Source organism: Manacus vitellinus, unplaced genomic scaffold, assembly GCF_001715985.3.
Source record: "Manacus vitellinus isolate BGI_N305 unplaced genomic scaffold, ASM171598v3 scaffold_20_pilon, whole genome shotgun sequence".
In the NCBI taxonomy this organism is placed as follows: domain Eukaryota; kingdom Metazoa; phylum Chordata; class Aves; order Passeriformes; family Pipridae; genus Manacus; species Manacus vitellinus.
This window is the reverse complement of record NW_021939471.1, coordinates 3,457,709-3,484,884: the sequence shown is the minus strand read 5'-3', so window position 1 is coordinate 3,484,884 and position 27,176 is coordinate 3,457,709. Positions and strand designations below refer to the sequence as shown.

Here is a 27,176-nt window from a genome sequence, read left to right as displayed (position 1 = left end):
GTCATAATCGTGGGTAAATCTGAGTAAAACATTTCCTTCCGCCTTCCCTCACCCCAAGTGAATAATTCACACTTACCTAATCAGGCTCGATCTGAAAGCTGAGAGGGGTCACAGGCCAACAAGGACTGAAAGGTTAGAAACAGATTAGTGAAAGCAGTTCCTCCTAATCACGTTTTCGGTGTTGACTCACGGACAATCCCTTTTCCTCCACCTCCCATCGCAAGACAGGGGAGCGCGGCAGCCCAGCAACCACAACATGAGAATTAAGCTTTAACCCGGCGCCGAGGATTCAGAGGGAGCAGGATTCAGGCGGTCCGGAGGCTGGGATGCCGCGGAGAATCCCCGGTGCCAGCAGCAGAGTCATCGCGGCGAACTTGGGCTGCATCTCCTCAGGTCTCGGGGCGGGGGGGGTGTGAGAAAACAACCCATCTCTGTCCCCTCCCTGTGCCCGGCGGATCTCCTGCGGCTCCAGCTTTGCCACGGCGGGGGGAAGGGGTGGGAGCGAGCGCGGGTTAGGCGGGAGGCAGGCGGGGGAGGGCGGGCGGAGGAGCCCCGCGCCCGGCGGGCGGGCAGCCCCCGCTCCCCTCCGGGGACTCCCCAGGCCGGGGGCCGGGCATGTCCAGCGCCGCGCAGCTCCCTGCCCTCTCTTATTACAATTAATTTTTTCTTTTGGGGGGAGGGAGGAGAAGAAAGAGGGAAGAGCAGGGAACAAAAAACCCCCCAAAATAATACAGGGCGGGGCGCCCCCGCCCCAGCCGCTGCCCGCCCGCCCGCCAGCTGGGGCGACGGCGTCGCTCCCCTCAGAGCCGCCGGCTCCCCCCTCAGATCCAGTGGCTCCCTTCAGTCCGCGCCCTGGGCTCCCCTCAGCCGGGGCTCCCCTTTAGCCCGGAGCCCCCAAGATCCACGGCTCCCCCGTCAACCGCCGCCGGCTTCAGGCGGGTTCCCCCAGGCCCGTCGGCTCCCCTCAGATCCACTGACTCCCCTCAGATCCGCCGGCTGGGACTCCCCTCAGCCCGGCTCCCCTCAGGCGGTCTCCCCTCAGCCCCTCCGCGATCCCCAGCTCCGGCTCACGCCGCTGCCCCGGCGGTGTCCGGGAAAACATCCCCAATGGCCGCATTATGGAAACTTCGCCTCATCTTCCCACAGGCGGCTGCGCTGGGGAAGGGGCGCCTCGGCTCCCGTGTCTCGTGCTGTGCCACATTAAAAATCAATCTCCTTGCAATTCGGCTGCGCTGTCATTAGGCGTCATTGTAAAGCTGTTTCTCCAGAAACCACCAAAGGAGAGACTCTTGGCGTTGGGGGAAAACGCGGGGCCAACAGAAAGAGGGAGAAACCGGGGGGGTTTATTTGGATAAAACGCCGAATAACGCTCCGTTTGGGCGCAGACATTAACGACGAGCCGGCGAGGCCCGCAGCGCGGGCTGCCCCGGGCCTTCTCCCGCAGCGCCGAGCGAGGAGCGCTCACGTCCAGAGGCAGAGCCGCCGTCGGCGACCGCGGACAGCAGGAGCGCGGGCCGTGGGAAGCGCAGGCAGCGCACGGCGCCGCCCGGCCCCGCAGCGCCGAGAGCTGCCCGCGTCCCGCCGCAGCACCCGCACCGAGCCGTCGCTGCTGCCCAGGGCCACCACGCCACCTGCAAGGCAGAGCAAAGGCATCGAGGTTGGCAAAGGCCGCGCAAGAGAGCGGCGCTCAAGTTCTGAGGTCGTGGTTTTAAAGACAACCCCCCCCCCAACGTGTACTCCCGTTGGACGGATCAATAACAGTGAGATTGGATTTTGCAGCGATGAAGTGAATCTGGAGACCCCGGTGTTCTCCTCATTAGGAGCACGGCTGTTTTACTTATATTTGGACACAGTTATTCAAGCCCAGATTCTGACACACAGACTGAGCACCAGAGAAGTAGATGCTCTTCTGATACCTGGAGGTATCAACATCAGACATGCTTTTAATCCTGCTTTTCTTGTACCACTGTTAGACATGAAGATGCGAGTTTTCAGCTGAATTTCCAGGTCAGGCTCTAACTGAACTAAGGGTCTTGCTCCCTTATATCCTTATGGAAAAACCCGACGATAATTACATTGTTAGTATCAAATTGGGTCTAACTATAGGAAAAAAATAAAAGAAAACCTCAAAAAGGTTCTAAGGAGTTCCCAGTTTCCATGTGTTTATTTACGAACCAAACTCAGTTTTCATCACTCTTAAAGAAGCAGAATTTGTTTATAAGTTTATTATCTTCATCCTTAAATAAAAGCAGAGGTAACAGCTGGTGATATGTTTGAAGCACCTCTTACTTACCTAGCCCCCTGATAAAGATTCTCTCCTTTAAAAATGAACTATAATAATCATGAGTTTCACGTACCAAAAAAAAAAAAAAAAAAAGGGAGATCAATACACTCATTTTACAGCTGATGTGGCCCTACCAACAATAGGATCACTCTACTGCCAGCCATGATCTTGGTCAAACACCTTTTTCTATTAGGAGCAAGTTCAATATACCCTCTAAATGATTACAGCTTTTTATGTATCAAGATTTGCTCTCTGAAAGCAGACAGCACTAGCAGAAGAATAATTAATACGGACACTGACAAAGTCAGTCTGGCACCAAGGTCATAATTTTGGGGAAGATTATGAAAAACAGGAGATATTTTGCTATTTTCAGTCATTCAGGTTATTCACCAAGTGGCCAATGGGAACATACTGCCCAACAGAAGTGAGTATGGAGGAATCTCTCCCAGTTTTAACAATATGGGAACCATAGGGCCTTGGGTGTGCCTGTGTGATGAACAGTTTATCCAGGGAATATCCTGTCCCTCCATTCAAACTAAGTCATAACAATGATGTTCTCTGCTCTGCCCATGAAGATCTGATGGCTTCATTTCTCCATTTATCAAAGGAAACACGTAGCCTAAAACACCTTAAAAATGCACCGAGATTATTTAACCACAAGTCATGCTCGGTGTGGTCATGGATATGTGAACGGGAACTAGGAAGTAGAGCTAACCATGATAAATATGCCCTATTTGCAAACCTTTGTAACTACCCGACTTCTTCAGCTAGAACAAAGCCTGACACAGCAAAGATCTGTAGGATGGATTAGAGTGTCCAAAGCAGCAGATGTGAATATTTATTATAAACTCTCCTCCAGCAAGTCTTTGCTGACAGAAGCATTGCATATGGATTTCACTTGCAGCCAGACTCTCCAGGCAGTTGCTGGATGACTTCTCTAGGAGCCAAACAAATGCCATTTCAGCTGGAGCCCTGACACCACAACAGCTGGGCAGGGGGTTAATGTCACTCTCAGCTGCTCAAACAACTTACGAACCCACTTGTCACAAAAAGAGAGGGACAGGAAGGAGAAAAGATTTGGGCAGCTGCACTTCCCTTCCGGAAAGTAAGGGCAGGACAGAGTGACAACTAAGACAGCAGCTTAGGCTTCTCAGTCACCCCCCGGGTTGGCAGCAGGGCAGGAGCAGACCCCAACTCTGCATTTTTCTGAATTCTTTTTAGATAAGTCATATGCCTGAAGCCAAACAATAGCACTCTCATCCCACCAGTATTCTGACAGTACTGGGAATGGACAAAACCAATGGGAAAACAGAGAGAGTAAAAACCAATTGGCTAGAAGGTGCAGTAGTAACCTGCACCTACCTCCAACGCGAGTACTCGCTGGGGAAAGGATTGAGATGCACAAGGCAGCCCTGGTGGAGAATGACTTTTTTCATGTGAATTTTTGTTCCCTCAGTTGTGATTTGTTGCTACCGTTGACCACGAGTACAGCTACTTCCTTGCTCAGCAGCAGCAGGATCCACAGGCAAATGCAAGCAAAAGGGGAGGGGAATGCACAAAATGAGAACATCTCATTTCCGTCACCCTTTATGTCAACCCTGATCTACAGGCTCATAACAATTCGCTCATTATAATGTAAATTTACTCCCTCCTTCCTTCCAAAAGGAGATGTTTTGCTTTGGAAAGAGGGAACAAATTGTGTTTTATTGCTCTTTCAAAATGTTCTCCAATTAGGAAAGCAAACAAAAACTACTACATAATTGTCATGCAAAGCTCTTTTTTAATGAAGGATACTTACTTGTCACTAACAAAGGCACTTTGATATAACACTCACAGGAATATAAAAGCCTGAAGATAAATTTTCCTCATACCTTTGACCCAACTGTCAGGTGGGGCTGGTTTGTGCAAACTCACTGAACTCAGCAGTTAGGCTGATTTGAATTGAGATGGACAGTTTCTGCTTAGAAGACACAAAGCCTCCAAAGCTTCTGACCTGTAGATCTCACAGCCTCCAGGTCTCCAGCTCATGGAGAAGCTGCTCTGGATCTGCTGATGCACCTCCCACATGGGCAACACGGGGAGCTAAACCCATGCTTTGCTCTGGCCAGTCCTAAACTCAGCCTTCCTCAACCTGGGAGACAGGAGTGATGACAAAGCACATTGCCACGACAAAGAGAGCCTACAGTAGCAGCCTTTGTGCCAATTACAGCTGATTTGCTGTTGTCCATTGCTAGAACACAGGTACTAATTTTTCTGATGTACCCCTATTATGTCCTTAGAATAACATAAGCTCTGACCATCTGGCCACTTGCTTCAGAAAGGATGCACTGAGTTAGAAAAGGTAAAGAAAGGTAGCAAAGGCAATTAAGAGTACAAACAACTTCTGTGCAAGGAATCATTAAGAGGGATGACAGCTTAGCCCAGAAAAAACCCTATTTGTGCACTAAAATGTACTTGGCTGATGGTGCTTTCTCCATGTGCGAGCCTCAGGCTTCACAGTGAGCCCGTGATACCGCTGCTGTTTCACTCCCTGGGGACCCACAGAGAAATCTGGAGCTGAGGCAGGTCCCACCTTACCCCCAGGTGATGGTGAAACAGGGTTTTTGTGAAAACGCTCCTCTGAATCCTGTCTGACGTGGGAGCTGGGAGGCAGCCACAGGAGCTGAGAGGAGCAGCACTGAGGGGGACATGGAGTCTCTGAACCCTCCACCTTTCTCCTTGGACTGCCTTGTCTCTGAGGAATCAGTGCCCTTCTGCTCCCTGTCTCTCCCCAGAACTGGACTAAGCTGCTGCTGGAGGTTTCCCAGTGTCCTGCAGGGAAGAGCTCTGTTCCTGGTCTCATGTGCTGCCTCACCAGGCTGCCATTTCCAGACTGGCAACACTCTTGGGTTTAGGCATTGATTAATTACAAATGCAGTGCTGTTGTTTGGGCTGAAATACATTTGTACTTAAAACAATAAAAATCACTAACTTCCTTCTAGATGAACAATTCCTGCTACTTAAACCATACCCCTATGTTGTTTTCAGACCAGAACTGAACCCTAAAAATCATTTAGTACCTCAGAAGAGATACTAACATTTTAGTGTGGTTTTTTTTGGTTGGTTGGTTGTGTTTGTTTGGTTGGTTTTACTTTTAAGACAGGTATCCAACTTTGGAGAATGGGGTCATTAAAATGAATTATCTTTTTATGGAAATCCATCCCTGTAAATTCTCCAAAGACACATAACGTTATGGGCTTGAGCAAGGCCATAACCAAAAATTGTCAAAAGCAGGAGTCTGGCAAAAAAAAAAAAGAAAAAAAGAAGTAATTTTCCTGGAGTCTCCACACTGACCTAAACTTGACCTTAAAAGCCAAGTTACTGCATTCAGTGAAGCTCAGTTGGGTTAGATATAAGTAAGCAACATGCTTTTTCTCATCTGCAAGGAACTTTGCATACCTGTGCTGCTGTGCAAATCCTAATGAACCAAAGCACTCCTGTGAATACAGTATGAAATCCACCTCCTAATGTGAACTGGTGAATAAATTTAAAATAGTGCTGGTGTGTTGAAGCAATCTAATTTGTTACTGCATTTCTTCAGAAGACAGAACTAGACAAGATTAATTTGCTGGGTTGATGGCTCCAAATTACTTGGGGTAGAGGGAACAAAACCTGTAGTTGTCAAAAGACAGTTTGACAATTTATATTTTGTAAGAGCCTAACAGAAATTACAGCCATGATTATTGTCTTTTTTGTACAATGAATTTTGAGTGAGACCTTGCCAAGACCACACTAAGCACTGCTTTACATGCTCAAACAGCTGGAAACAGTGTCATCTCTGAACAGACCACCACCACTCCTCCTCACTGGCAAGTGCTTTATAGACACATTGAAGCACTAAACTATTCTTCAGGCAAATTAATTTACAAATTATGTAACATTCCATTATCTAATATTCTGAACGTTCCTGTTTTAGCAGACAAGTACTTAATGTTTCTAAAATAGTCTAGCATCTCAAATGTTAATAAAATAGTATTGTAACAAAAGTCACAAACTCCACAGCTGTCTGTAGCTGAGACATTCATACTGATAACTAGCACTGTTTGCCAGCTCCAACTAATTTTTTTCCAAAGTCTCAGCAAACAATGTGAGCTCTTCTGCTCACACACAGAGCAGAACAAGGACAGTGACAGATCGAAAACTCTCCTCTCTGTCCCAGCAGCTCTTACTCCCAGAGCAAATGGATCAGTCGAGGTGCAGGAATTGGACAGTTCCTTCTAATAAAAGTACAGTGGCTGCTTTAGACTTCCTTTTAAATAATTCAGACGTGGTAACTTTCCCAGTTTAAAAAATACTTGCACTGCCTAACTGTAACCAAGGCATTCATCTTCACAGACAAACCCAGTTACTTCTTGTTTCATTAAAAATATAACCTTGTGTGGATTTAAGAGATTCTGTTTATCATAACTGCATAGAGAAGCTTGAGACCATTCTTGATGGCAGAGATGAAATAACATATCAAAGAAAGAAAGCAAGAAAAGCTTTGATCAATAGGGAAATGGTTTTTATACACATCAGAACCAATTTAAAGAATTCTCTAGGATCAATTTAGATAGACAGAAATGCTTCTCAGCATTTATTACCTGTGGAGGGAATATTGATCCCATCCATTGATTTCTCCTACGAATGTAGAGCAGCATCTGGTTTTGTTGTGTAGGGTTTTTTTCCCGAAGATGCCCCAAAGTGGAAAGTATCAAGAAACTACTTATATTTTAAGGATTTACATTAATGGTTCAACCAATGTCATTACTCAGAACTTTTAAACTCTGTTCAAGAATAGTTAGAATGTAATTTAGCTCAGTTTTGGCCCATAACTGTTAGTCAATGGAATTTATTTTAAGAGACGGGTATTTTTTGAACCTTACTTACCAAAGGCTACTAATTCATTACACAACACCTTGTATCAAACCTATTTTCTTTTGTGTTCCCTTTTAAATAGTAATGCCTCTTCCTCTGATAAGGTTATAAATTGCACAGCCCTAATGGATTCCATTCCCTCTGAATTAAGATCTTTTCTCATTATTGGAGCTACAACCATTTGCATCATCATGATGATCACTCAACCTCGAGTCTCCTAGGAACGGGGCACCTCTCAGGGGAGGTGTAAAAGGCAAAAAAACCCAGTTCCTGCCTTGAATAACCTGCACTATAGTGAAAAAACAACCAACCACAACAAGGAATACAGCAGATAGATCAGACTGGACAAGGCTACAGACAATTATAAACTTAAATAGCCATGATCACACTGCCTGCTGTGTTATGGCAGCAGGAGAGGACTTGGATTTGGAGTTTTGCCCATGCACTGCACCACGTAGAGGTGCCAGGACCCCCCCATACCAAGGCTGTTGAGGTGCACAGAGCACACCAAGAGCAGCACGACTGTCCTGGTGAAGCCCAGCCTGGACACAGCGTGGGGCTGTGGGGCCTCCAGCTCCTGAGTCAGCATTGCCTGTGCTGGGGAGAAATGCAAACTGGGTGGGCTTGGATCCTCACCTGGACATGGAAGGAAAGCACTGAGGTGCTTTACTGATACAATGACTATTTCTCACACACTACCTTTTGCTTAGGAATGCACTTCTTCGACATTGCTGTAAGTCCTCCATTCTCAAATGTGAGTAAAACCTCCTAAATATTCCTCTCTTGGAGATTATGGTGATCCCCTCCTCCCTTTGCCCTCACACTATGTTTATTTAGATCTTCCATGGGAGAGGGCATAGAAGAATAATCTTGAGCAGGTTGTAATTTACTTGCAGCAGTTCACTAAATATGCTCAGTAACGGAGACCAAAAGGCAAGCTGGGAAAGACAGCAGCAGTCCAAGAATCTGCTGATACAGGTGTTTAATATACTGGTACCAAAATAAAATCCTTTTGTCATTCTCTCTAGTGACTTTAGAAGTATTTAAATAGACATAGATTTGGTGAAGTGTATTAGGGAAAATTAGCTCATCTCACTTGTGACTCAGCTTCTGTGTGTGAAGTCACTCAATTCAGTGCAGTCATGTGCTTAGATGGCGGCAGGATCACAAACACATCCATTATTGCACTAATGAGTTACAGCACCAGGTCTTAAAATGAGCAAATTCCCTTTTGCTTGTCTTTTAGCAGTACACTAACAGGCAGACCTCTTAAAGAGAAAGGCAGCTTTTTAGGCTGAGTAGGAACATTGAGTGCAGGTCTCCTAGACCCAAGTACTAGGAGAAGGTAATAACGGGAAAGTAAGTGCAGAGAAGTTTCTTAGACAAACTATTCAATACACATTTACAAAGGTGGAAAGTGATTCCCCTGGAACACAGAAAATCTCGAATTACCCAGGCAATGTGTTAACAGAAATTCAATTGGCATCTTTAAAAATCTGCAAGGAGAGATTTGGCCTGGGTGATAAATGAGTGTGCAGCAGGATGTGGCCTTACACATTTCCCTCAGAAGGGTAAAGGTGTGGAGTAATGTTTGAGCAATGGAAAAAGAGCACTTCCCTTAAGTTCTTACTGTGTGGAAAATGTGACCTAGATGAAGGGGCATTATTCCTGGAGCTTAAACAGATCTCAGAACTCAACAAATCCTTTTTCAAGCAAGAAATCACCAGAAAGTTACTCAGAGCAAAGAAAGCACTTATCTGATAGAAGAAAATCCTTTATATAAAAAAACTTAAAGCCCTTTTATAAGGATTTCTAGACCCAGACCATTAGTGTGAAGCTCCCTTTCAGCTGGACTTGAGCTTGCTTATATTACATTTTAGTTGGTCTTTTGGTAACATTTTGGATTTTTAAAGTAGTTTCAAAAGAAAGCAGAAAGTATTAAAGCAGAAACTTTTGGAGCAGAGGCTTCAAGATGTCAAAACCTTTCTGAATGTCTTAATAACACATGCTTAAATATATATTCAGAATATATTAAAAATAATATATTGGGAATAAAAGGGAAACTTCTTCTGTCAAGGACTGGATTTTTTTATGAAAATTGCTACCATAGAAGAATATTTTCTGCATATAATAGGAAGGCATTTGTCTAGTTTTCAGAGTTACCCAGAATATCTGTGTGTGGGCACACATGTAGGTCTATGTTTCCAAGTCAATGCACCTTGAATTAAAAGACAGATGAGGACCAAGACATTCTGGCAGAAATCCCTGGACTGCTACGTGTGGGACCTCAGTCCCACTGCGCTGTTCCGAAATCAAACATCCCAAAAGGCAGCATTTGTTTTTTGTATGCCCACTACCAGGGAAGGTGTGAGTGACACTGTGTCACTGGGGAGCTGCCTGGAGCCCGGCAGAGCAATAACTTGCTGGCTGAGAAACTCCCGAGGTGACATCAGTAATGGTGTTGCTGTAGTTGTGCTTGTGCTGCCCAGGGCAACAACATGACAAAAATGTCACATTTTAAGAAAGCAATGGAGTAAAAGAGTAAAGATCAGTATCACCTGATGCTCTTCAAAAAGGAATAAATCACCATAAAATTATCTGCAGAGGTTGCCAAGCTGAAGCTCTGCTTGCAAGGAAACTTTCTGAATGACTTTTTATGTGATGGCAAATGCTCCAGAGCATGGTTAAGGTTCACATTAAAATCTTGTTCTGAAGAACAAGTTCTTCTCTTCTGTTAAACTTACATATTGGAAGTAGCATATCAAGTGCAGTAGTACATGTAATATTATCTCCATAACACATTAGCTGTTTTCTTGGGTGTTTCAACAGCTACGCTTATGTTAAATAAAAATTTTCATTAAGAAAAATAAAACTTACTGATGGGATAACTTAGAAAAATTAAGTCACAGCAAAACTGCTGTCACCACAAATTGAAAATTATTCTAGTTTTTGCTACAAGTGAGGTCCCTGAATACAGATTTGGGTGCTTTCCTCTGAACTTCCTCCTTGACTGCAGCTGTATGTGTTTTAGGCATCAGGATGTCTCAGTTTTAAGAATTCAGTGAAGTTGAGCAGTGTATAAAAAAAAGAAAAATTCCAGGTATGCAGGAACATATCTCTGACTAATGGAAACACTGTTTTAAAAGCATTCAGAGAATAGAAGATAACCTTTGTATGAACACTCTGTTCCTTCTCCTTTCCTCACTCCCTACTTTCAGATGCCTGCAGTCATTCAGTTAAAGCCTCCCTGATCCTCCTTCCTCTCTCAACCGATAAGATGGATATGCTTGTGTTACAGAAGATGAGACCAGGATGTGAACAGTGATTTATTTTTCCCTTGGACAGCATATGCATCATCCTTTCCATTAACTCCAGAGGAGTGACCAGATGTGTAATCGCTTTTTGACGGGGAGTGGGATTCATCTCATCTAACCTTGCCATCCCACAGCGGAAACCGAGCTGAGCAGGGAGTTCATCCAGGCTCCTCCTGCAGCTCCAAGTGAGAAAAACTCCCTTTCCAGGGGAACTCACCTGCATCTCTGAGACAGTGATCCCAGGAGAGGGGCTGGGCACTGACAGAGGGACCCTGCACAGCTCGTTCTCAGTCGGCTGAGGCAGGGTGAGAAAAAATCCCCCCCAAAACTCGCAAACAGGCACCTCAAAGAAATTTTCAAAGGCAATTCCCTCATTTGCACTGCTGGCAGATGTGTAAACCAGAGCTTCTGAAAACGTAACTAGGCACCTGCATCCATCTCCAGGTGCTTAAATACCACCAAAAGTCAGACTTACATAGGCAATGACCTCTATTAAACCCAAGTGTTAATCATTTGGTGCAACTCTCGTGCTGTGGCAACAATCCATAATTTCAGTAGTGTTTGATAGCAAAGCAGATTGTGTGCATCGTCAACATTTTGTAACCCTATTAACTCTGAGATAATGGACTTGTCTCTGCTATATTTCTAAGCTTATTGAAATGGACTGTAATTAGCACTTTCTTTTCTTATACAAATCTCTTGACCCTCAGAGCCAGTTCTTACACCACAGCTAATAACCACTGCTGGTGATCAAAGCCAGAGATGGAGGTGGACACAGACAAAGGGTTTGCCTACACAGACCTGGAAGCCAAACTTCAGTTTACTTCCACAGTTCAAGCAGGAGTCATAAAAAGTACTACTTCAGAGAAAAAGCACTTCTGAGGAAAAGTAACATTTATTTTGCTTTACCTCAAAATGTTCTGCTTAAGTGTTTTACCTCTGAACATGAGAGGTTTACCTCTGAAAGAGAGGTTTGGTGCCCTTATGAGCCCAGAGCAGAACCTCTGGGTAAACACCACGGATTCCAAATGCTATTTGCACTCATCTGTCTTTCCTAGTAAATAAGATCAGGAAACACTTCTGTTTTGTCCTTAAAGATCTGTTGTTGTTATCATTATTATTTCAAGCTTAGAGGCTGATCTAATGTAACGTAGATTCTGGTTTTTGTCAAGTCCTTCACTACCCACCGCTTCCTGGAGAGGGAGGCTGATGTGGGGCTGGTTAAAGCCCTGCTGAGGTGGCTGGGAAAGCTGGGAAAGGTGGCTTGTGCTGTGTGTGCCTCCAGCTTAGCCCGAGTTACCCTCCTGACTTTGCTGTGCCCCATTTATTGCAGCTGTTTGGGCATTTTCTATGGTGACTGGAAAGAGATGAGTGGGATAAAATATGCCTTGCAGGTCCCCACTTTCCTTTCATTCCATGACTCCCTTGAACAAATTATCTCATTTTTAGGAAGCCAAATCTCAAACATCAGCTCTAACAACTCTTAAGGTTTTTTTTATTTTTGTCTGTTTATAAACTTACCAGGATAAAAAAATCAGAGGTTTTTAATTGTAATCAATGCAGCTTTCAGATGTTTTCTACACTATGGCAATAATATAAGTGAAACAGAGCATTGCAGAATGACTTTTATCTTTCTTCCACATTACAACTAAATAGTATTTTACCATGGTAGTAAAAACAGACAGACACACACACAGGAAGACTCTGAAAACAAAACAAAACAAGCAGAAAACTGGGCTTAATAAAATCTTCTCAAAGTAAAAGCTCAAAGAGGCTGCCTTTAACATGAGCATGTTATTGTCAACAGTGGCATCTCTGTTCAGCTTGTTCCCTTAACTAAGCATTCCTATTACTGTCATTCCTTGGGTTGTCATATTCACTGCCTTGACAGCACAAACACTATGCTGTAAAATCTGTCAAAGAGGCCAGTTGATTTCCTACATCTTCTGACACTTGCAGGTCTTTAATATCAGGCTGTCAGAACACCTAAGAGAAAGGCGGGTGCTTCCCCGTTCAGGGCTGTTACTGTGTTACCATCACACATACTTTAATCATTAGCCTCATACTACTGTGAAATCCTGACTTCTGTGTCCTTGGAGTCCCAAGCTAGAACATGCTGCTGGCATAAATCTATCGAAGAGGTTAGCTGGCTCACTTACCCATGGAGTGCTATCTGTAAAATGAAGCCTTTATGTTTTACAAAGCCTATATAGTGTTTTTTAAACTTTCTTCTGTGACTTCTTTTTTTTTTTTTTTTTTTGGAGAGAGGAGCTGTAGTAGGTGTAACAATTACTCAGTGACAGGCGTAGGTGAAACTCAGCTGCTTAAAATAAACCTCTCTGTGCCAGGACCCTTTTGTCTCTAGGTGTACTCATGGAGCAGATGAGCTCAGTGGGCAGTAAGTTTTCTTTAATACAAAACTTTGATTCACTATTAAAATGAAACTGAGAGAAGAAGAACAAGAGTAAATCAGACCAGAACAGTCCCTGGCCTTTAAATGCTCATGTTCTCACAGGGAAGAGAGCATCTGTAATCCTGCTCCTGCTTTGCTGTTGTCCCCCACTGAGAGTGAACAAACTAGTTCCTGGACCAACAGTTATCCTGGAATTGGCATTTTTTAATCTCTCCTGTTCTAGCATTACGCTCGGATTAAAAAAAAAACAAATTCAAAGCTGTTAGAAGAGATTTTATAGCCCCCAGATCAGGGTGCTGCCCTGAGATACAGCAGTCTCTGCTACTACTAACAGTCAAATGGATCCCACAGTGTGACACGGTGCCACAGAAGCCACGCGTCTGTGGCTTTAGGAAACCCCTTTCCAAGAACAAAGAGTGTGATAAGCAAAGCACATACTTCCAGGTGGTGTGAGTCAGGTAAGCCACCATAGGTGGATGTTTATGTAGGTTTAAGTGACTGTATTGATGTTCCAAGAGTTTCTGTTCACAGAGAAGAGAACAAAAATTTAGGTCTTTAGTGCTTTAATTGCCAAAGAACATTTGCTGCAGGAACCTAATAACTTTTATATGCACGAATCCATGAACACCCCACAAGCGCATTAGCAGAGAATCAACAGAGTTGTGGCTGAGGCAGAGGTAGGATGAGTTTGGAGATCAGTTCCAATAACAGCCTTGCTCCCTGCCAGCACAGTTCCGATCATTTCCCCGGGTCTCAGCTCCCCACTGCGATAGAAACCCACAGCACTGCTTTGTCCAGCAAATCTCCTTAGGCCAACTGGCTGGTAACTCTTACAGCTTGTCCAGTGGAGCCTCTGGGCATTATTAAAAAATCATAAATCATCATGGAATGGTTTGGGCTGGGAGGGACCATAAAGATCACCTAATTCCTGCTGGAAGTCATCAGCAGGTCTGGCTCTGTGTGCACATCAACTGAACCAGGGAGGTAACTCAGTGTCACCCCCCGGGGCCGCCCCGCGCCTGCGGCTGCCAAAGTGCTCTCCCCTCTCCTCAGGGGAAGGCTGAACACGGGCAGGGAATGTGGCCTGGCTGCCAGTGCTCCCTGCAAGGAATGCTGTGTCTGTCACAACGGCACTTATGACACTGAACCTCTGGATAGCATCCAATAAAAATCTATGGGGAGGTAATGGGACGTAGCTGCAGAGCGTTTAAAAGGAATCCTGAGTTAATATAGCTCTGATGGTTCCAGGTATACATGAAATATCTTGTAATACTACAGCTAAGTGATAGTTAAATAAACAACAGAGGTAATTGTGGGATACATTAGAGGCTCTGCAGATTTATGGCACCTTGAAGGCAGCTTGTTGCAGAGCTCCCTGCCAAGGTTTTCAGCAGGGTTAACGCTCTTGACTCCTGTGCTTTCAGTGTCTGAAAGATATGAATTGTTTTTCACTCGCTGTCCTGGACTGACTGGTACATTGCTGCTTTTATTCACAGCCAGAAAATACTTTAATTCCTTATGGATTATTCATCCCTCGCCTGAGAAGCCAGCATAGGTCAGGTCTGACTGAGTTTGTTTCAGACCCTGCAGACCAGCTGCTCTTTCAGGCCTAAGTCCACGACGAGTAACAGCTTCCAAAATTAAAATGCCCTTCTAGACACAAGTAGTTTCTCATATATTAGATTAAGATATAAAATGTCCCCTGAACTGTGTTCCATTTCCTTGAACTTGCCATTTGCAATACTACTGATTGCTTAGAGATGTTGGTTGCTCTTTTCTGTGCTCATAGAGCCAGTTACACACAAAAATTATGGAGACAGGGCTTTGTAAGTCCAATCCATCCCTTTCCTAGGACTGCATAAGCATGGGTAGTTTAAATTATTTTCATTTAAATCCAGGTTTCCAGAGCAACCCTGTCAAATAGAGGCATCCACCTTTCATTTGCTGGATGACTTCAGCTAATATTTAGGCTGTCATGGTCCCCTCCCCTAAAGAGGGAAGACTGCAGTCTCCTCCACCACTGTATTATCTTTTCTCATTGCTTTTATATTTTGGCAAACTCACGGTGATAGGAGGTAATTCTAGCTTGTAAGATCTGAGAAGAACTGAATGCAAATCCCAATGCATATCTTTCATATCTAAATATGTAATTTTCTGCAACCTTCCTGTCTCCTCCTGGTTTACTCAAAAAAAGCTCGTGAATACCTCAGTGTTCTTGCTTTCTTTGGAAATGTACGATGTTCCCTAATAGTTGTTTTCCTTCTCCAGCAATAATTTTCCTTCTTCCTGTACTGAAGCTCTACATCTACCTGCAGATTTGTTCTCAGCTTATCCTGGTTCTTCTACATCCTCTTCCTCTTCTACATCAGTCCAGTTCTTTACTCCACACTCCTTATTCTTCGTTTTGTCACCTATGCCTAAAGTGGTCCCTTTGCAAGCCATGGTTCCCAGGTACCCCCCCGTCCTTCAGGGACCCAGCCCCACACAAAACCTGCTCCTTTCCTGTCACATTTCCAACTTGAACCATTGGTTTGCATTTTTTTTTGGTTTGTGAGTTACATATTCTTCTGATAATTTCTAAATGAAACCTTTGTCATTTAGCTTTCTAACCAGCATATCAATGCAACCAGGCTCCTGTAACTCATGGATTACTAAATCACCTAAATGACTATTCTGAGAGGACAAAAAATGATGGTACAGAAAACCACTTATAAATTCCATTCCTCCATGCAAATTTTAAATGCTTTCTGTATTATTCTTAATTAGGAAGTGGCTTATTAATACTGTACTGACATAGTAGTATGAGAAATTATAGGAACTAACCTGAGCTATTACAATGCACAATTTTCACCGTTAGAACACAAGTCCTGCTCTTGCAGTGTCATGTGTTTTGGGCCAGCACAGACCCAGCACCTGCCCAAGAAAAGCTTTGGCTATACAGGGTTATCAGCCACCTCTCACCAGAGAAACCTCAGCCTTTGTCTTTCTCCTTCGCCTGTACACAAAGCCTCCAAACATTCTTCTCAGGTAAACAACGAGGGATGATCTCAGGGCAGCATCCCAGGATCCTATTTTATGTAGAAGGAAGCTGTGGGTTAGGTTGTGTTCCTCCACATTGGGAAAACTTTTGAAGCCTTCGAGTAAAAGCTGCAAACTGATGTAGCTCCATTAAATTACATTTGTTTTAAATGAGGCTCACATCTGGTTCTAGATTTTCTCAAAAGTTCGAGATGCTCAGGACTGAGGTTCTGTTTGCAGCACTACTGAAAGGAAAAACCAGGTTCTACTTTCATACCCAAACTCTCTCCAAGTCCCATATAAATATGTATATTTTTATATTTGTATATTTATTTGTATTATTTACATTTATTTGTGGGTTTTGTGTATTTACATTTATATATATATATATATATATATGTTTGATGCAGATTCAACTCCTGATTTCCTTATGCAGTACTGATACATTTGCCAGGAAGTTGGTTTGGTTTCACAAGAGCTTTAGCAGCATCACCAAAGCAACCATGCCAGGCTGCATAAATGAAATTTCAACAAGTACTTCTGAACAGAACCTCTTCCCAAAATTGTTTTTCTGTAATTGAAAAATGTCTTTCAAATGGAACCACTTAGCATAGCTCTGAACTGTATCCAGGATGGTCATAAACTGCTGCTCACAGGCTAAGGGCCAAGATTTTAACTTCAGATATAAATGCAGTAGCAGATGCAAATACTGCTAACGCTGAAATGTGTGCTGATGAGCTCAGTTTTAAAGGGTTTGTGTCTTTGTTCTCATTTTTGCTTGTAAAATCAAGGAATGTGATAAAAGCAGAGCTCAGATGAAATACTCTTTGGGAAAACTCATAATGAAAACTCTCTCCAGCCGAGGCTTATGGTCTGCCTCAATCTTATAATCCAAGGAGCTTGTAATGGAGACTTCTCCAGGCTCCCTTATTCTTTATGAGCAATAAACAGGTCAAGAGCCTCAGTTTCAGCTTCAGTTCCTTCCATCCAAACATGCCAGATACACACAATGTCATTACTTCTTCCCCGACATCTCCAGTGAATTGCATTTAACTTCTCCCTGTACCCCTCTCGATGGCCTCCCCTCCCAACTGCAACAATTCAAACTTCTCTCTCCAAAGCCATCTCATTCCTTTAGTTGTTTTGCCCCCTTCATTCCACCTGTTTAGCTTTGCATGTCTCATTTCCCTGAGTCACCCAGCAGGTTTTGCACCCAACAGTTCCACAACTCAAATAACTTTTTGACACTTTCTTCAAGAACACAGAAGACTCGAACAAGACCGATCGAAACCACTGATGTCAAACTTCCTCCATCAGAAAGCTGTTCACCACAGTTCCTTCTCCTTCATCAAAGGCACTTTGCTTTTTAACATTCTTCATGCTTTTGGTACTGGCTGTTGGGAAAACAGCCTTTCGTGGGACTTACAGCAAATTCAGAAACCTGAAGAGGCCCAGACACGGCAGATGACTTAACAAGTAGAAGACAGAAATGTGTCAGCAATAAGCCAAGAAGGCAAGAGAGAGGAGAAAAATGCCTCATATTGTATCAACCTGTTCATTCTTGTTTCTCCCCAAAATCAAGACCACACCTCTATAGGCAGCAACTGTCCCACCCCTTTTACCTTCACTACATCCTCATTATACGAATACAACTCAGGCTTCCACAATGACTTAAGGCACCAAAGTCTCAGCTTCTGCTGAAAGCAAACTGTGAAGTGGCATCCAGCCCTCAGTTCTGTTTCTGGATAACACCCCTGGTGCACTAAGAACTGCCCCAATGCCATTGCACAAGCGATGCTTTCTCAGAAAGTTTCTGTATTTACTGCAGCTGTTCCTGAGCTAGTATGTCTGGGACAATAAGGATGAGAATTCCAGCAGACAGATGATAATGACTAGAAATAATTTGATATTATCTGTTTCTCTATCACTGCTGGTGGAATATTTTGTTTCTTACAAATCTGGTTTTGGCTCACAATAAATCATGGGTAAATTACTGATTAAATCTGAGTCTTAAAGACATGACTAGTAATAACTAGTATGAGAAAATCTTTTAACTCTTAGAATCTACTGATTAACATATAATTCATGTTATTCTTTTTATTGTTCGAAATACAGTTTAATTTAATCTTCTAATCCACTGTATTAAAAAGCAATTATGGCAAGAGTGCATTAACTATGAATCCATTGCACATCCCAGAGATACAACAGTTCCAGGACTCTATTAGAACACACTCATGTGGAGGTGACTGAACAACTGGGGAGGGCATCAGTTAATCCCCTTAATTATTTAATGCAACAGGATTTAATTTGCTAATGAAATTCAGGAAGTTGTTGGATCCTGGGAACATGCTGGCTCACACACACCCACCCCAGCACTCGCTGTCCTGCCCATACTCCTCCCTTCTTTGCAGTCTGGGGTGCTGAGCTGGTTGTGTGCAGCAGCAGTACTGAGAAGGGCTTTCCAGGAACCTTTTTTGTGGAATTTAGAAACTGGGATGCGTGAGGAAGAAACAGCATCTGTAATCAAGCACAGCACCACAAAGCCGCCACAGGCATCTCTGGCCTGTATGAGATACACTGATACTTTTAGGGAAATCCAGAATCCTTAAGTCTGAAGTTTTAGACAAAAGTGTAGAATCCTCTCCAAATTAAAGAAATCAGGAAGAAAGAAAAGAGAAGCCCACACAGATAGAACTTCATTGTTTTGGATGCTAAAGAGAGATTCTACTTAAAAATTAAAATCACATTTCCCCTTAATACTGAATATCAATAATTTAAATACTTAAGTCAGCGAAAATGGTTGAGTATTGGATCTGCACGAACAGAAGTCAATGGCACATTCAGGATTAGAACCTGAGTCTGTTTCCCAGAACATCTCCTTTTGAAATTCTCTTTGTGCTGCATGGATCAGTTCCCATCACTCTGGCTGCCTCAATAGGAGGTGTGCAGAAAGACTTTGATTCCACTGAGAGGCCCGGGTATATCACAAATTAGTAGCATCCTCCACTGCCTGTATATGCAATTCATATACCTGTTTGTCTTCTGCACAACTGTATTCCAATCTTAATTTCATTAGTAACTTGTACTGTGTTTGGATTAATTATTAAATGAAAATTAATATAATTCTATATGGCAGAGATGAAAAGCTTGCCAAAGAAGAAGTATAATTCCCTTGTTGAGGTATTGTACTCGCTGCCTCTTCCAAGTGTATTATGAATCAACACGTGCTCAACTGAAGTTCTTCACCTGTATCTCAGGTAAAACAATGTCCCCTTTTTGCTATCTTCAAGCTGCAAGCTTTAGGTGGTCTGAAAACAGATTATGGCCCCAGTGGTTTTATATTATTTATTGATATTAGCTGTATCTTGCTAATCCACCCTATGGAAAGAGAGAAGCTTCCCTATTTCAAAGTCAGATTTACCTGGAGAGCTGATTTTTCATTGTTTAAAAGCCTGGCCTAAGTTTGAAATATGACAATAGTTAAAAGAAATCCAGTCTGAGTAGATTTGTTCATGTGTACTAATGATTGTTCCTTAAACTTGAGCTCACTGTGATTTCATAGCAAAGGCAAGCATAGAAACCTGAAATCATTTCAAATTAACCTGGTTTTATCTGGACTTGCTCTTTCACTTGTGAAAGAAAAATATATGGAGCATAGGAAAAAAATAAGATAAACCTTGGTTAAGTCATTCGAGGCTACACGGGAGCTGGGCTGCTAACAGCAGCTAGAGTGGCCAGGATGGGATGGGGGAAATCCCACACTGGATAAAACCAGGGGCATCTTGGTGGGTGTCCCACAACACTGTGGCTATGGAAACTGTTGGTACCAAACAATGTAAGGAAGAATTAAGCAAATATACAAAAAAAAAAAAAAAAGACAAGGCTATAATAAGCATTTGATATGGGTTAAGATGAGATGGGACAGCACTTAGAGGCAGTTGTGAGGCACAGAGTACTGCAGAGGGGGTGCAGCCAACAGGAGTGGCTGGCTGGATGTAGGAGAGAGGCAAAGTGAGGAAGATCATTCCAGAAGACATCTATGTACAAGTGTGCCCAGAGACTGCTGGTTCTGCCAGAATTCAAAGCTATTACCTGGCTAGTGCAGAGGTTTTGATTCCAGCAGCAAAGATGAACAAGTGCTAGCTCTTCACACAGCTGGAATGTCACAGGGAAAGAAAGGAGAAAGACAGAAGAAAGGTCCAAAATGACAGTCATCCGGAATCACCCACTGGGGGTAGGGGGCTGGAAATCCTCCAGAGATGATGGATAATTCCCACTGCCTGAGATTTCTGAAGTGGAATGAGAAACTGCATTTCTGCTGATAGATACTAGGCATTAGAAAAGTAGCTAAGCAGAATTAGAAGAGAGTTAGGAAAAAAGGCTTCCCATGTAAGCACAACAATACCCTGAGATGAACCAGGAATGGTTTGTCATATGTTCTTGCCATCACTTCACGATTCAGCATTCCCATTTCCCTCCCGTCTACTCTGTGATTTCAAGACAAAACAAAGCTAAGACAATGTTGTGAGCACACCCAGCTTGCTTACAGAACAAAGGTTTTCTCATCCTGTTTGTACGTGGCTGAACTTGATGAGCTGCATTTCCACTGCCCAGTTTGCACAGTCTGGGGCCAACCTGGATGTTTTTAAGTAAGAGTTACTCATTTAGCAGGAACAGGCAATTCACTGACTGGCTGAACTGTTCAGACAAATTCCCTGCACTATCAAAGCTTTTGCTTCTTATACGCTTATGCAGCTTATCTGTTACTCTTTGAAATGCACACCTAGAATCCTTCCCTGCATTCTCACCTCTGGCTGGATTCAAAAATTATCAGAGGCAAAATACCAGGATCATCGAGTCCTGAAAGTCATCTCTCTCTGTTTCCACTACTGTTAAGCTCCAGATTTCTGATCTTAGAGACCTGAAGGAGAACAAATACATGTTCTGTATTTGATTTATTTCTGTGTTATTAAATCTTGTTTGTGCTTCACCCAGGTACAAGCAACACTGTGAACTTATTTCATGCCACAATGGATCATGTCATCAAGTCATTATTCCCATTGGAAACACTGCAGAGTTGCTTGCAGGCTTGGGAGCATATGATATTCCCAACTGCAGATCCTGTGATGGGAATGAAATTCATAGTAAGTTGGTAATTACATCTGGTCCTATACTGTGAAGATACAGGTGCTCAGAGACAAGCACGTCAATACTCTGTGTTTATATTTTTGCAAGATAGGAGGAATTCAATTTTATTCAGCTATTTCCCAGTGACTGTTGGCAACTATGTATCAGCAGAACTTTTTTCACTTTTTATTTTAAAGATAAATTGCTTGGTGCACTATCAAGGATACTTAGAATTTAAGAATAGAACCTATTAGGCTGTCACTCTTCCAGAGACACAGACCTTGAAGAGTCTGAAGAAGTAGTCTTTATGTGACAGCATAATAAGGATGTCAGGCCCCCTCCCTCCTCCCCCAATCTTCTTGAACGACATTTTCCCCAGCAGGGAAAATTAATACACTTCAAAAGTTATAATGTGCCGGAAAACATACATCAGCCATCAGCATGATTTTCTAAAATGAAGCAGTGTGGAAACCACATTCTTAATCAACTTCCATAAACCAGCTCTCTTCCTTTTGCTTAAAAAAACCAAAACAAAATATAAAAAGAAGTGCTTCATAATGCTTTCACTGTTTAGCATTAGGTTTGCTAGTGAAGTGTGGAATATTTTCCTTCTTATGTTATTAAATTTCAAAGACACACTCCTTAGGGCTTGTCTTAAGTCTGTCATCTGTGCTGCAAGTGAAGACTCTTAACACTTGGCCAGCTCCATCCCTCCCCTTGGATCCCACCAGCAGATCAATCAGAATGGCAGCCCCTCTCCTCCCTGCCAGAAGGGTTTGTGTTTCCCCACGGCTGAGCTGGGTTTTGTCACCTTTTGTCACCGCTGCGAGTGCCGGCACTGCTGAGCGAGGGAGGGGCACACACGGGGGTCCCTCCTCAGCGCCGCGGGAAGAGGCGTTTGGTCACAGCAAACAGTGGCTGGGGCCTCACCGAGGATAGGGAACAGAGGATTTTACTAAAGCAACATAATAAGAGGGGGAAAGAGAGGAGAACAGATAGAGAGAAAATGGAGATGAATGTAAGAGGGAAGCGACAAAGGATTAATGAATATGAATCAAGAAAATATGTCAACAGGAAAAGCAAACGTGCTAGAAAAATAAATGGAGATAAGAGGAAACAATGTGAAACAAACCCAGCAGATTCAACTATAAAATAAAAATCAATCTCATTATTGATGTTCTCCTCCCTGCCAGTACCTCTTATACATTTTTCTAGGTGTGTGCAGAGAGCTCTATTTAAAGTATTGTCAGTGGGAAAGAAGACAAACAGGAGTTCAGGGATAAAAGTATATGACTTCCTGACTTGCTGCAGGTGGGAAGCTTTACTTTCTGGTACTTCTGAGGACCTCAGTAGAAGTTCAAGGTACAGAGCAAGCTGAAAACAGGTGTCCTTGACATTGATTCATGTCAATAAAAAGGGAACATATTCAAAGCCTTTAGATGTTTGTGTCACTGACCTGCCTGTGGTCAGGGAAATATTAAGACTCTACATAGCAAACCAGTTCCCTTATTACCATCAGGCACGTGATGGAGAATGAGAACTGAGTTAAGAAATCCATAAACAATATTTGAGTCCAGATTATAGCTGGGACACGCCATGAAAGAGCTGAACTCAAGTTGTGAGTCTTGCAAGTTAAATGGGAAGCTCTAGAACGGTGTTAAAATAAATAACTCAAAGCTGAGCTTACAATGTCCCAGAGCCAACACAAGACAACAGCAGCATCTTTAAAATCCCACTGACTGAACAGAGGGGTGAAGCTTCTCCGTATTTCAGAAGAACTGGGCAGTCCTGAGGAAAACAAACGCTGGCTTTGCATCCTGTTTGCAGCTGAGGAGGCGACTGGTGCTCGGCAGTAGTTTACAGCTCTGCCAGGCTCCTGATTAGCTCCCTCAGACATAAAACAAACAGAGATGACAGATGATGATGTCCCTATCACTGAGCAGTAGTTTTTGCTACACAAATCATGTTATTTTCTGTTTAGAGGAGGCAGCGTGGTTATATCATTAAAGGAATTGCTGACAGCTTCTGCTATTAATGGTCCCAAATGTGCCTCCTGCCATCTGTGATGGGCAAACGATAGTAGCAGGCAATGATTAGCTTCCTGAACTACCACTTAATGAAAAGGCAGATTTTTTAGAAGCACAGATCTGTTTCTCGGTGGCCTTTGAGAAAGCTCTTGATATGAGTCATCTGCTTTGTAAAATGTGGCAATTTCACAGGGAAGAGCCACTAATCCGAGAAGTAAAGATATAGTTTGCACTTATGAATGTTTTTTCATTGTAACCAAATCTGGCGGGAATTGCCTTTGCTCTGAGGACAGCAGAGCAGACCTGGGGGGTTGGCAACCTGCAGAGCCCAGCTCTGAGGTGATGCTGCGTCAGTTTGTGATGGGATCCAGTCCCTGTTCATTTTGCTGTAACTGCAGTTATGGGGGGTACTGCTGGGGTTGAAAGTTTTCATTAATTTTCTGTTCTTCTGCAATTTTAGTGTGCTCTTTGGTTTTCTCCTAGAAGGATATGTTAGTCAACCAGGTTGAGGCTAAGATGACAGTCCCAGATTTCTTGCATCAGCTGTTCAAAAATTTCAAAGAATCATCTTGCATCAAGATGCAAAATGGCTTGTTTTTTGGGTTTTTTAAAATATATCAGCCCAACCCAATTGACTTAGTGCTTTATGATTGCTCTGAGCATTTCTGCAAGCGCAATGGGAGAGAAAAGCAGGCACAGGACTGAATTTCACAGACTGGTCAAGAGCCAGAGAAGGTGGCTTTGCCAGCAGGCAAGTCAGATCTTCAGTTTTTCCAACACAACAAGCATATATTCTCTTTTCATTCTAAACTGAAATGATAATCTATTTCTGAATAGAAAAAAATTCTCAATCCTCTGTTATACAGTCCACTAAATACACAACATGCATAAAGCTTTATAATGGTCATAATGAGGTTCTAATCATGCTAAAAATTGTGTCTTTATAGAAATCTTCAGGTGCAGCATTGCAAGCTGACGACTGGATTTGCATCTGATTTGGCTGTTCTCAGAACAAGCATTAAAGAAACTTGCTCTGGAATAGAAATAGATGAATGTCAAAATTAAATAAAAGAAAGGGATTGTTTGAAAGTGAAGATGAAGAAAGTTGGCCATTTTTTCCCCTTCTCAAGCAAACAATGAAAATAGAAATATTCTCCTCTGTTTATGATGGAAGGATAAAAACATCACTTTAGGGTCAAGTACAGGACACAGAAATGAACTGCTGACGTTGCAGGAAATCCTGCCATCAGTTGCAGCAGCCAGCACTCAAAAGATGGACCTTCTCTTGAATTCCATTATGCTATTCATTTTTCAAAAAAAAATTAGGGTGTTAACACTTGCTATGAATAAAACCCCTCTAAGCTGTAAACAGTTTCTGTACTGAAATACACTCTGACCCTGGAAAGCACAGAAAACAAGGTGAGTGTGGGGGAGGAAAGGCAGCACAGCTCTAAATGTTGCCTGAAACAAGCTCAGTCTATGGCTCTACCACAGCATTTGCATACCATGTTATTTTAATCTTGTAATTAATTAATCTCAGTAATTACTGAGAAACAAAGCAACTCATGGCAGGATAAGAACTGTAATAAAGAAATCAGTAGAACCATCAGGGGATGTCTATTAGGACCAGATTTAAGAGGGTCATTCTTTTAATTTTAATATTGCCAGCATAAAACATAATTTAATGCAACAAGCCAGCTTTTATTTAGGCAATTACCTACTGGATTAATATAATAGTAGGGAAAAAAAAAGGTCAATATTTGTATTTAATATTTTTAGTGGCATAGTAATTTAACAGTGCCCATCTTGGAGGGGAGGTGGATCTTTGATTTCAGGATCTAGTCATAGAATCATAGAAAGGTTTGGGTTGGAAGGACCTCAAAGACTGTCTTGTTCCACCCCCTGCCATGGGCAGGGACACCTTCCACTAGACCGGGTTGGTCAGAGCCCCACCCAAGATGTCTCAGGTTGTACCAGAAGGATCCCTGAGCTTGGAACCTTGTCCCAGGGACAATGAAGAGATGCCACCCCATCCCATGTCCACAGGCAGGGACAGTGGGTTCATCCCTCGGCACACTTCTGATTGCCAGCAGTGTCGCACCAGTGTGACACCAGAGTGATTACGGAGGAGAGCCAGGCCCTGATCCCTCTCTCTCGTGTGTGTCTCAGCTCTCATCTGGAGCCTCACAGACATGAATCAGAAAGGCGAGGGTTTCCTCCTGAGGAAAGAAGGGTGAATTGCTGCTGCACACCTAGTGCTTTTCCATTAGAGCCTCCTTCCAACGCCAGAAGTAGCAGAGGAGATAAGGAAAGGGAGGATCAAGCTGGTGAATATTCTCATTCATTTACATTAAGTAACTTTGAGCAGAAAGGCAGCTGCGGAATACCAGGGAAAAATCACTGCAAGGCAGATTTGTTCACAGTTCTCATCTCATGGTCCTTTTGCATGCAAAATTCCCATTAACTTGTGCATTTGAAACAGACAGGATTCTACACAAATTTGCCTGGCATCTTCAATGTATATTCATTGAGATGCCAGAATAAAACCCAGTCAGTCACTGGGTGACTTCTCTGTAAGTCACTTCACAAATGAAATCCAAATTATCTTTTAAAGATGGTATTTGAAATTTTGTGTCCACACAGGGAGAGAGGGATGTTTTCCAGGCAATTTTGAACTACTACTTCCAGGTAGGTAGGGGAGATGGAAGTAGATGATCTCTAAGGTCCCTTCCAATCCAAAGCATTCTGTGATTCTCTGATCCAGCCAGCCATTCCAATATTAAAGGGAAGCATGGCTGTTGTCCAAAGCTGGGTTTGTGACAGGTGCAGATCGGAGGGGCAGTGGAAGAGCTTCATTGCCAATGGATTTATGCTGTGTAGTGTCCTGGCAGCAGCTGCTGTGGCTGCTGATGGGATCTACAGCACTGGGGATGAAGGAGAGGGCCTTTCTGCTGGGGCATCACAGAGACTTGCCAGGTGCTCAAAAGCACCTGCAGGAAGCTGCACAGCAGAGCATTGTTTCTTATTCAAATGGGCATCAACTCCACATTGAGACAGAGAGAAAAACATGGGCTGGGAAGAGCTGGACAGGGTAAATAATTAAGAAAGTACAGTGCTGAGAAAATGAAGCGTTAGAGAAAGCAGCAGCAATCTGTGTGCTCAGTGAAATGAGAAATGTGACATTTAAATGACCCAGTAAGCCTGTAGGAGCAGTCGTGGTAGGCTGTTGTTACAGTGTTTAAGGGATTTCAACCCCCGTGCTTCAGGCCATAAGGCAGTTGTTACCTGCTCCAGCCTGGCCAGAGCCTCGCTCCCCCTGCCTGCATGGTACTGCAGAATTGTCCATTGCAGGGGTTTTAAACCATTTTCTGAAGCATCTGGACTTGGCTCCTGTCAAAGGCAAGGCACCTTTGCAACTCCAGCTGAACCGTTGCTCTGATGTGTTATGACAATTTCTCTGTTCCTACAAATGTCTAGATTAAGCTCAATTTTCATTTCAGCTAAATGGTTCACTTTACAAAAATAGCCTGTAGAAATGCTCAGTGGAAAAAAGACAGGACAGAAACCTGCCCAGAGTATTTTGCCACTGTGATAATTAAAATATAGTGTCAGGGGCTTTCCCTAGAAATTATTTTAACCAGAATCATATTATACCATGCAGTTCAGTAGGTTTTCCCAGTTAATTCCCACCCATCACACCGGATGCAGGAGACTAATCCAATGCCTGTTTAGTGCACTGTGACAAACCCTCTAAAAGGTGAACCTGGACTGCAACAGTCCCTGATAGTAAAGAAAACATCAGGTAGAAAGCCTGAACAAATGGCAATTTAACAAGGATGACAGTACCAAAAGAGTTTCTTGCAAGAACAATGAAAAGTTACCCCTGGGGTTTAAGCTAAAAAAGGGCACTCAATGATTTCTGAAAAAGTGAAAACTCTTTTGATTTTAAATCCTTGTAAAGCAAAGTCAAGTTGAAGCTGTCACCATAATCTGATTGGAAGTTTCATTTCAAACCCCTCACAGCCTATAGTGTTCTGATTTTAAAGGTTAAACAAGCAGTACAAACACAATCTGATTAACTCTTTTCTTCCCCTTTC

At 43.1% G+C, this 27,176-nt stretch overlaps 1 protein-coding gene across 4 annotated transcripts in view; it reads right to left on the bottom strand.

The window, feature by feature from the left end:
• Positions 1 to 27,176, bottom strand: part of VWC2L (von Willebrand factor C domain containing 2 like) — a 122,082-nt gene that overhangs the window by 46,078 nt on the left and 48,828 nt on the right. For 3 of the 4 annotated variants that reach the window (XR_001920578.1, XM_008934580.3, XM_025895019.2), the window contains exon 1: positions 77 to 471. The exons of the other annotated variant lie outside the window; for it this stretch is intronic. The gene's annotated coding sequence lies outside the window, so the exon portion shown is untranslated. Of the gene's footprint in view, positions 1 to 76; positions 472 to 27,176 lie in introns of those variants that run through there. 4 annotated transcript variants of the gene reach the window in all.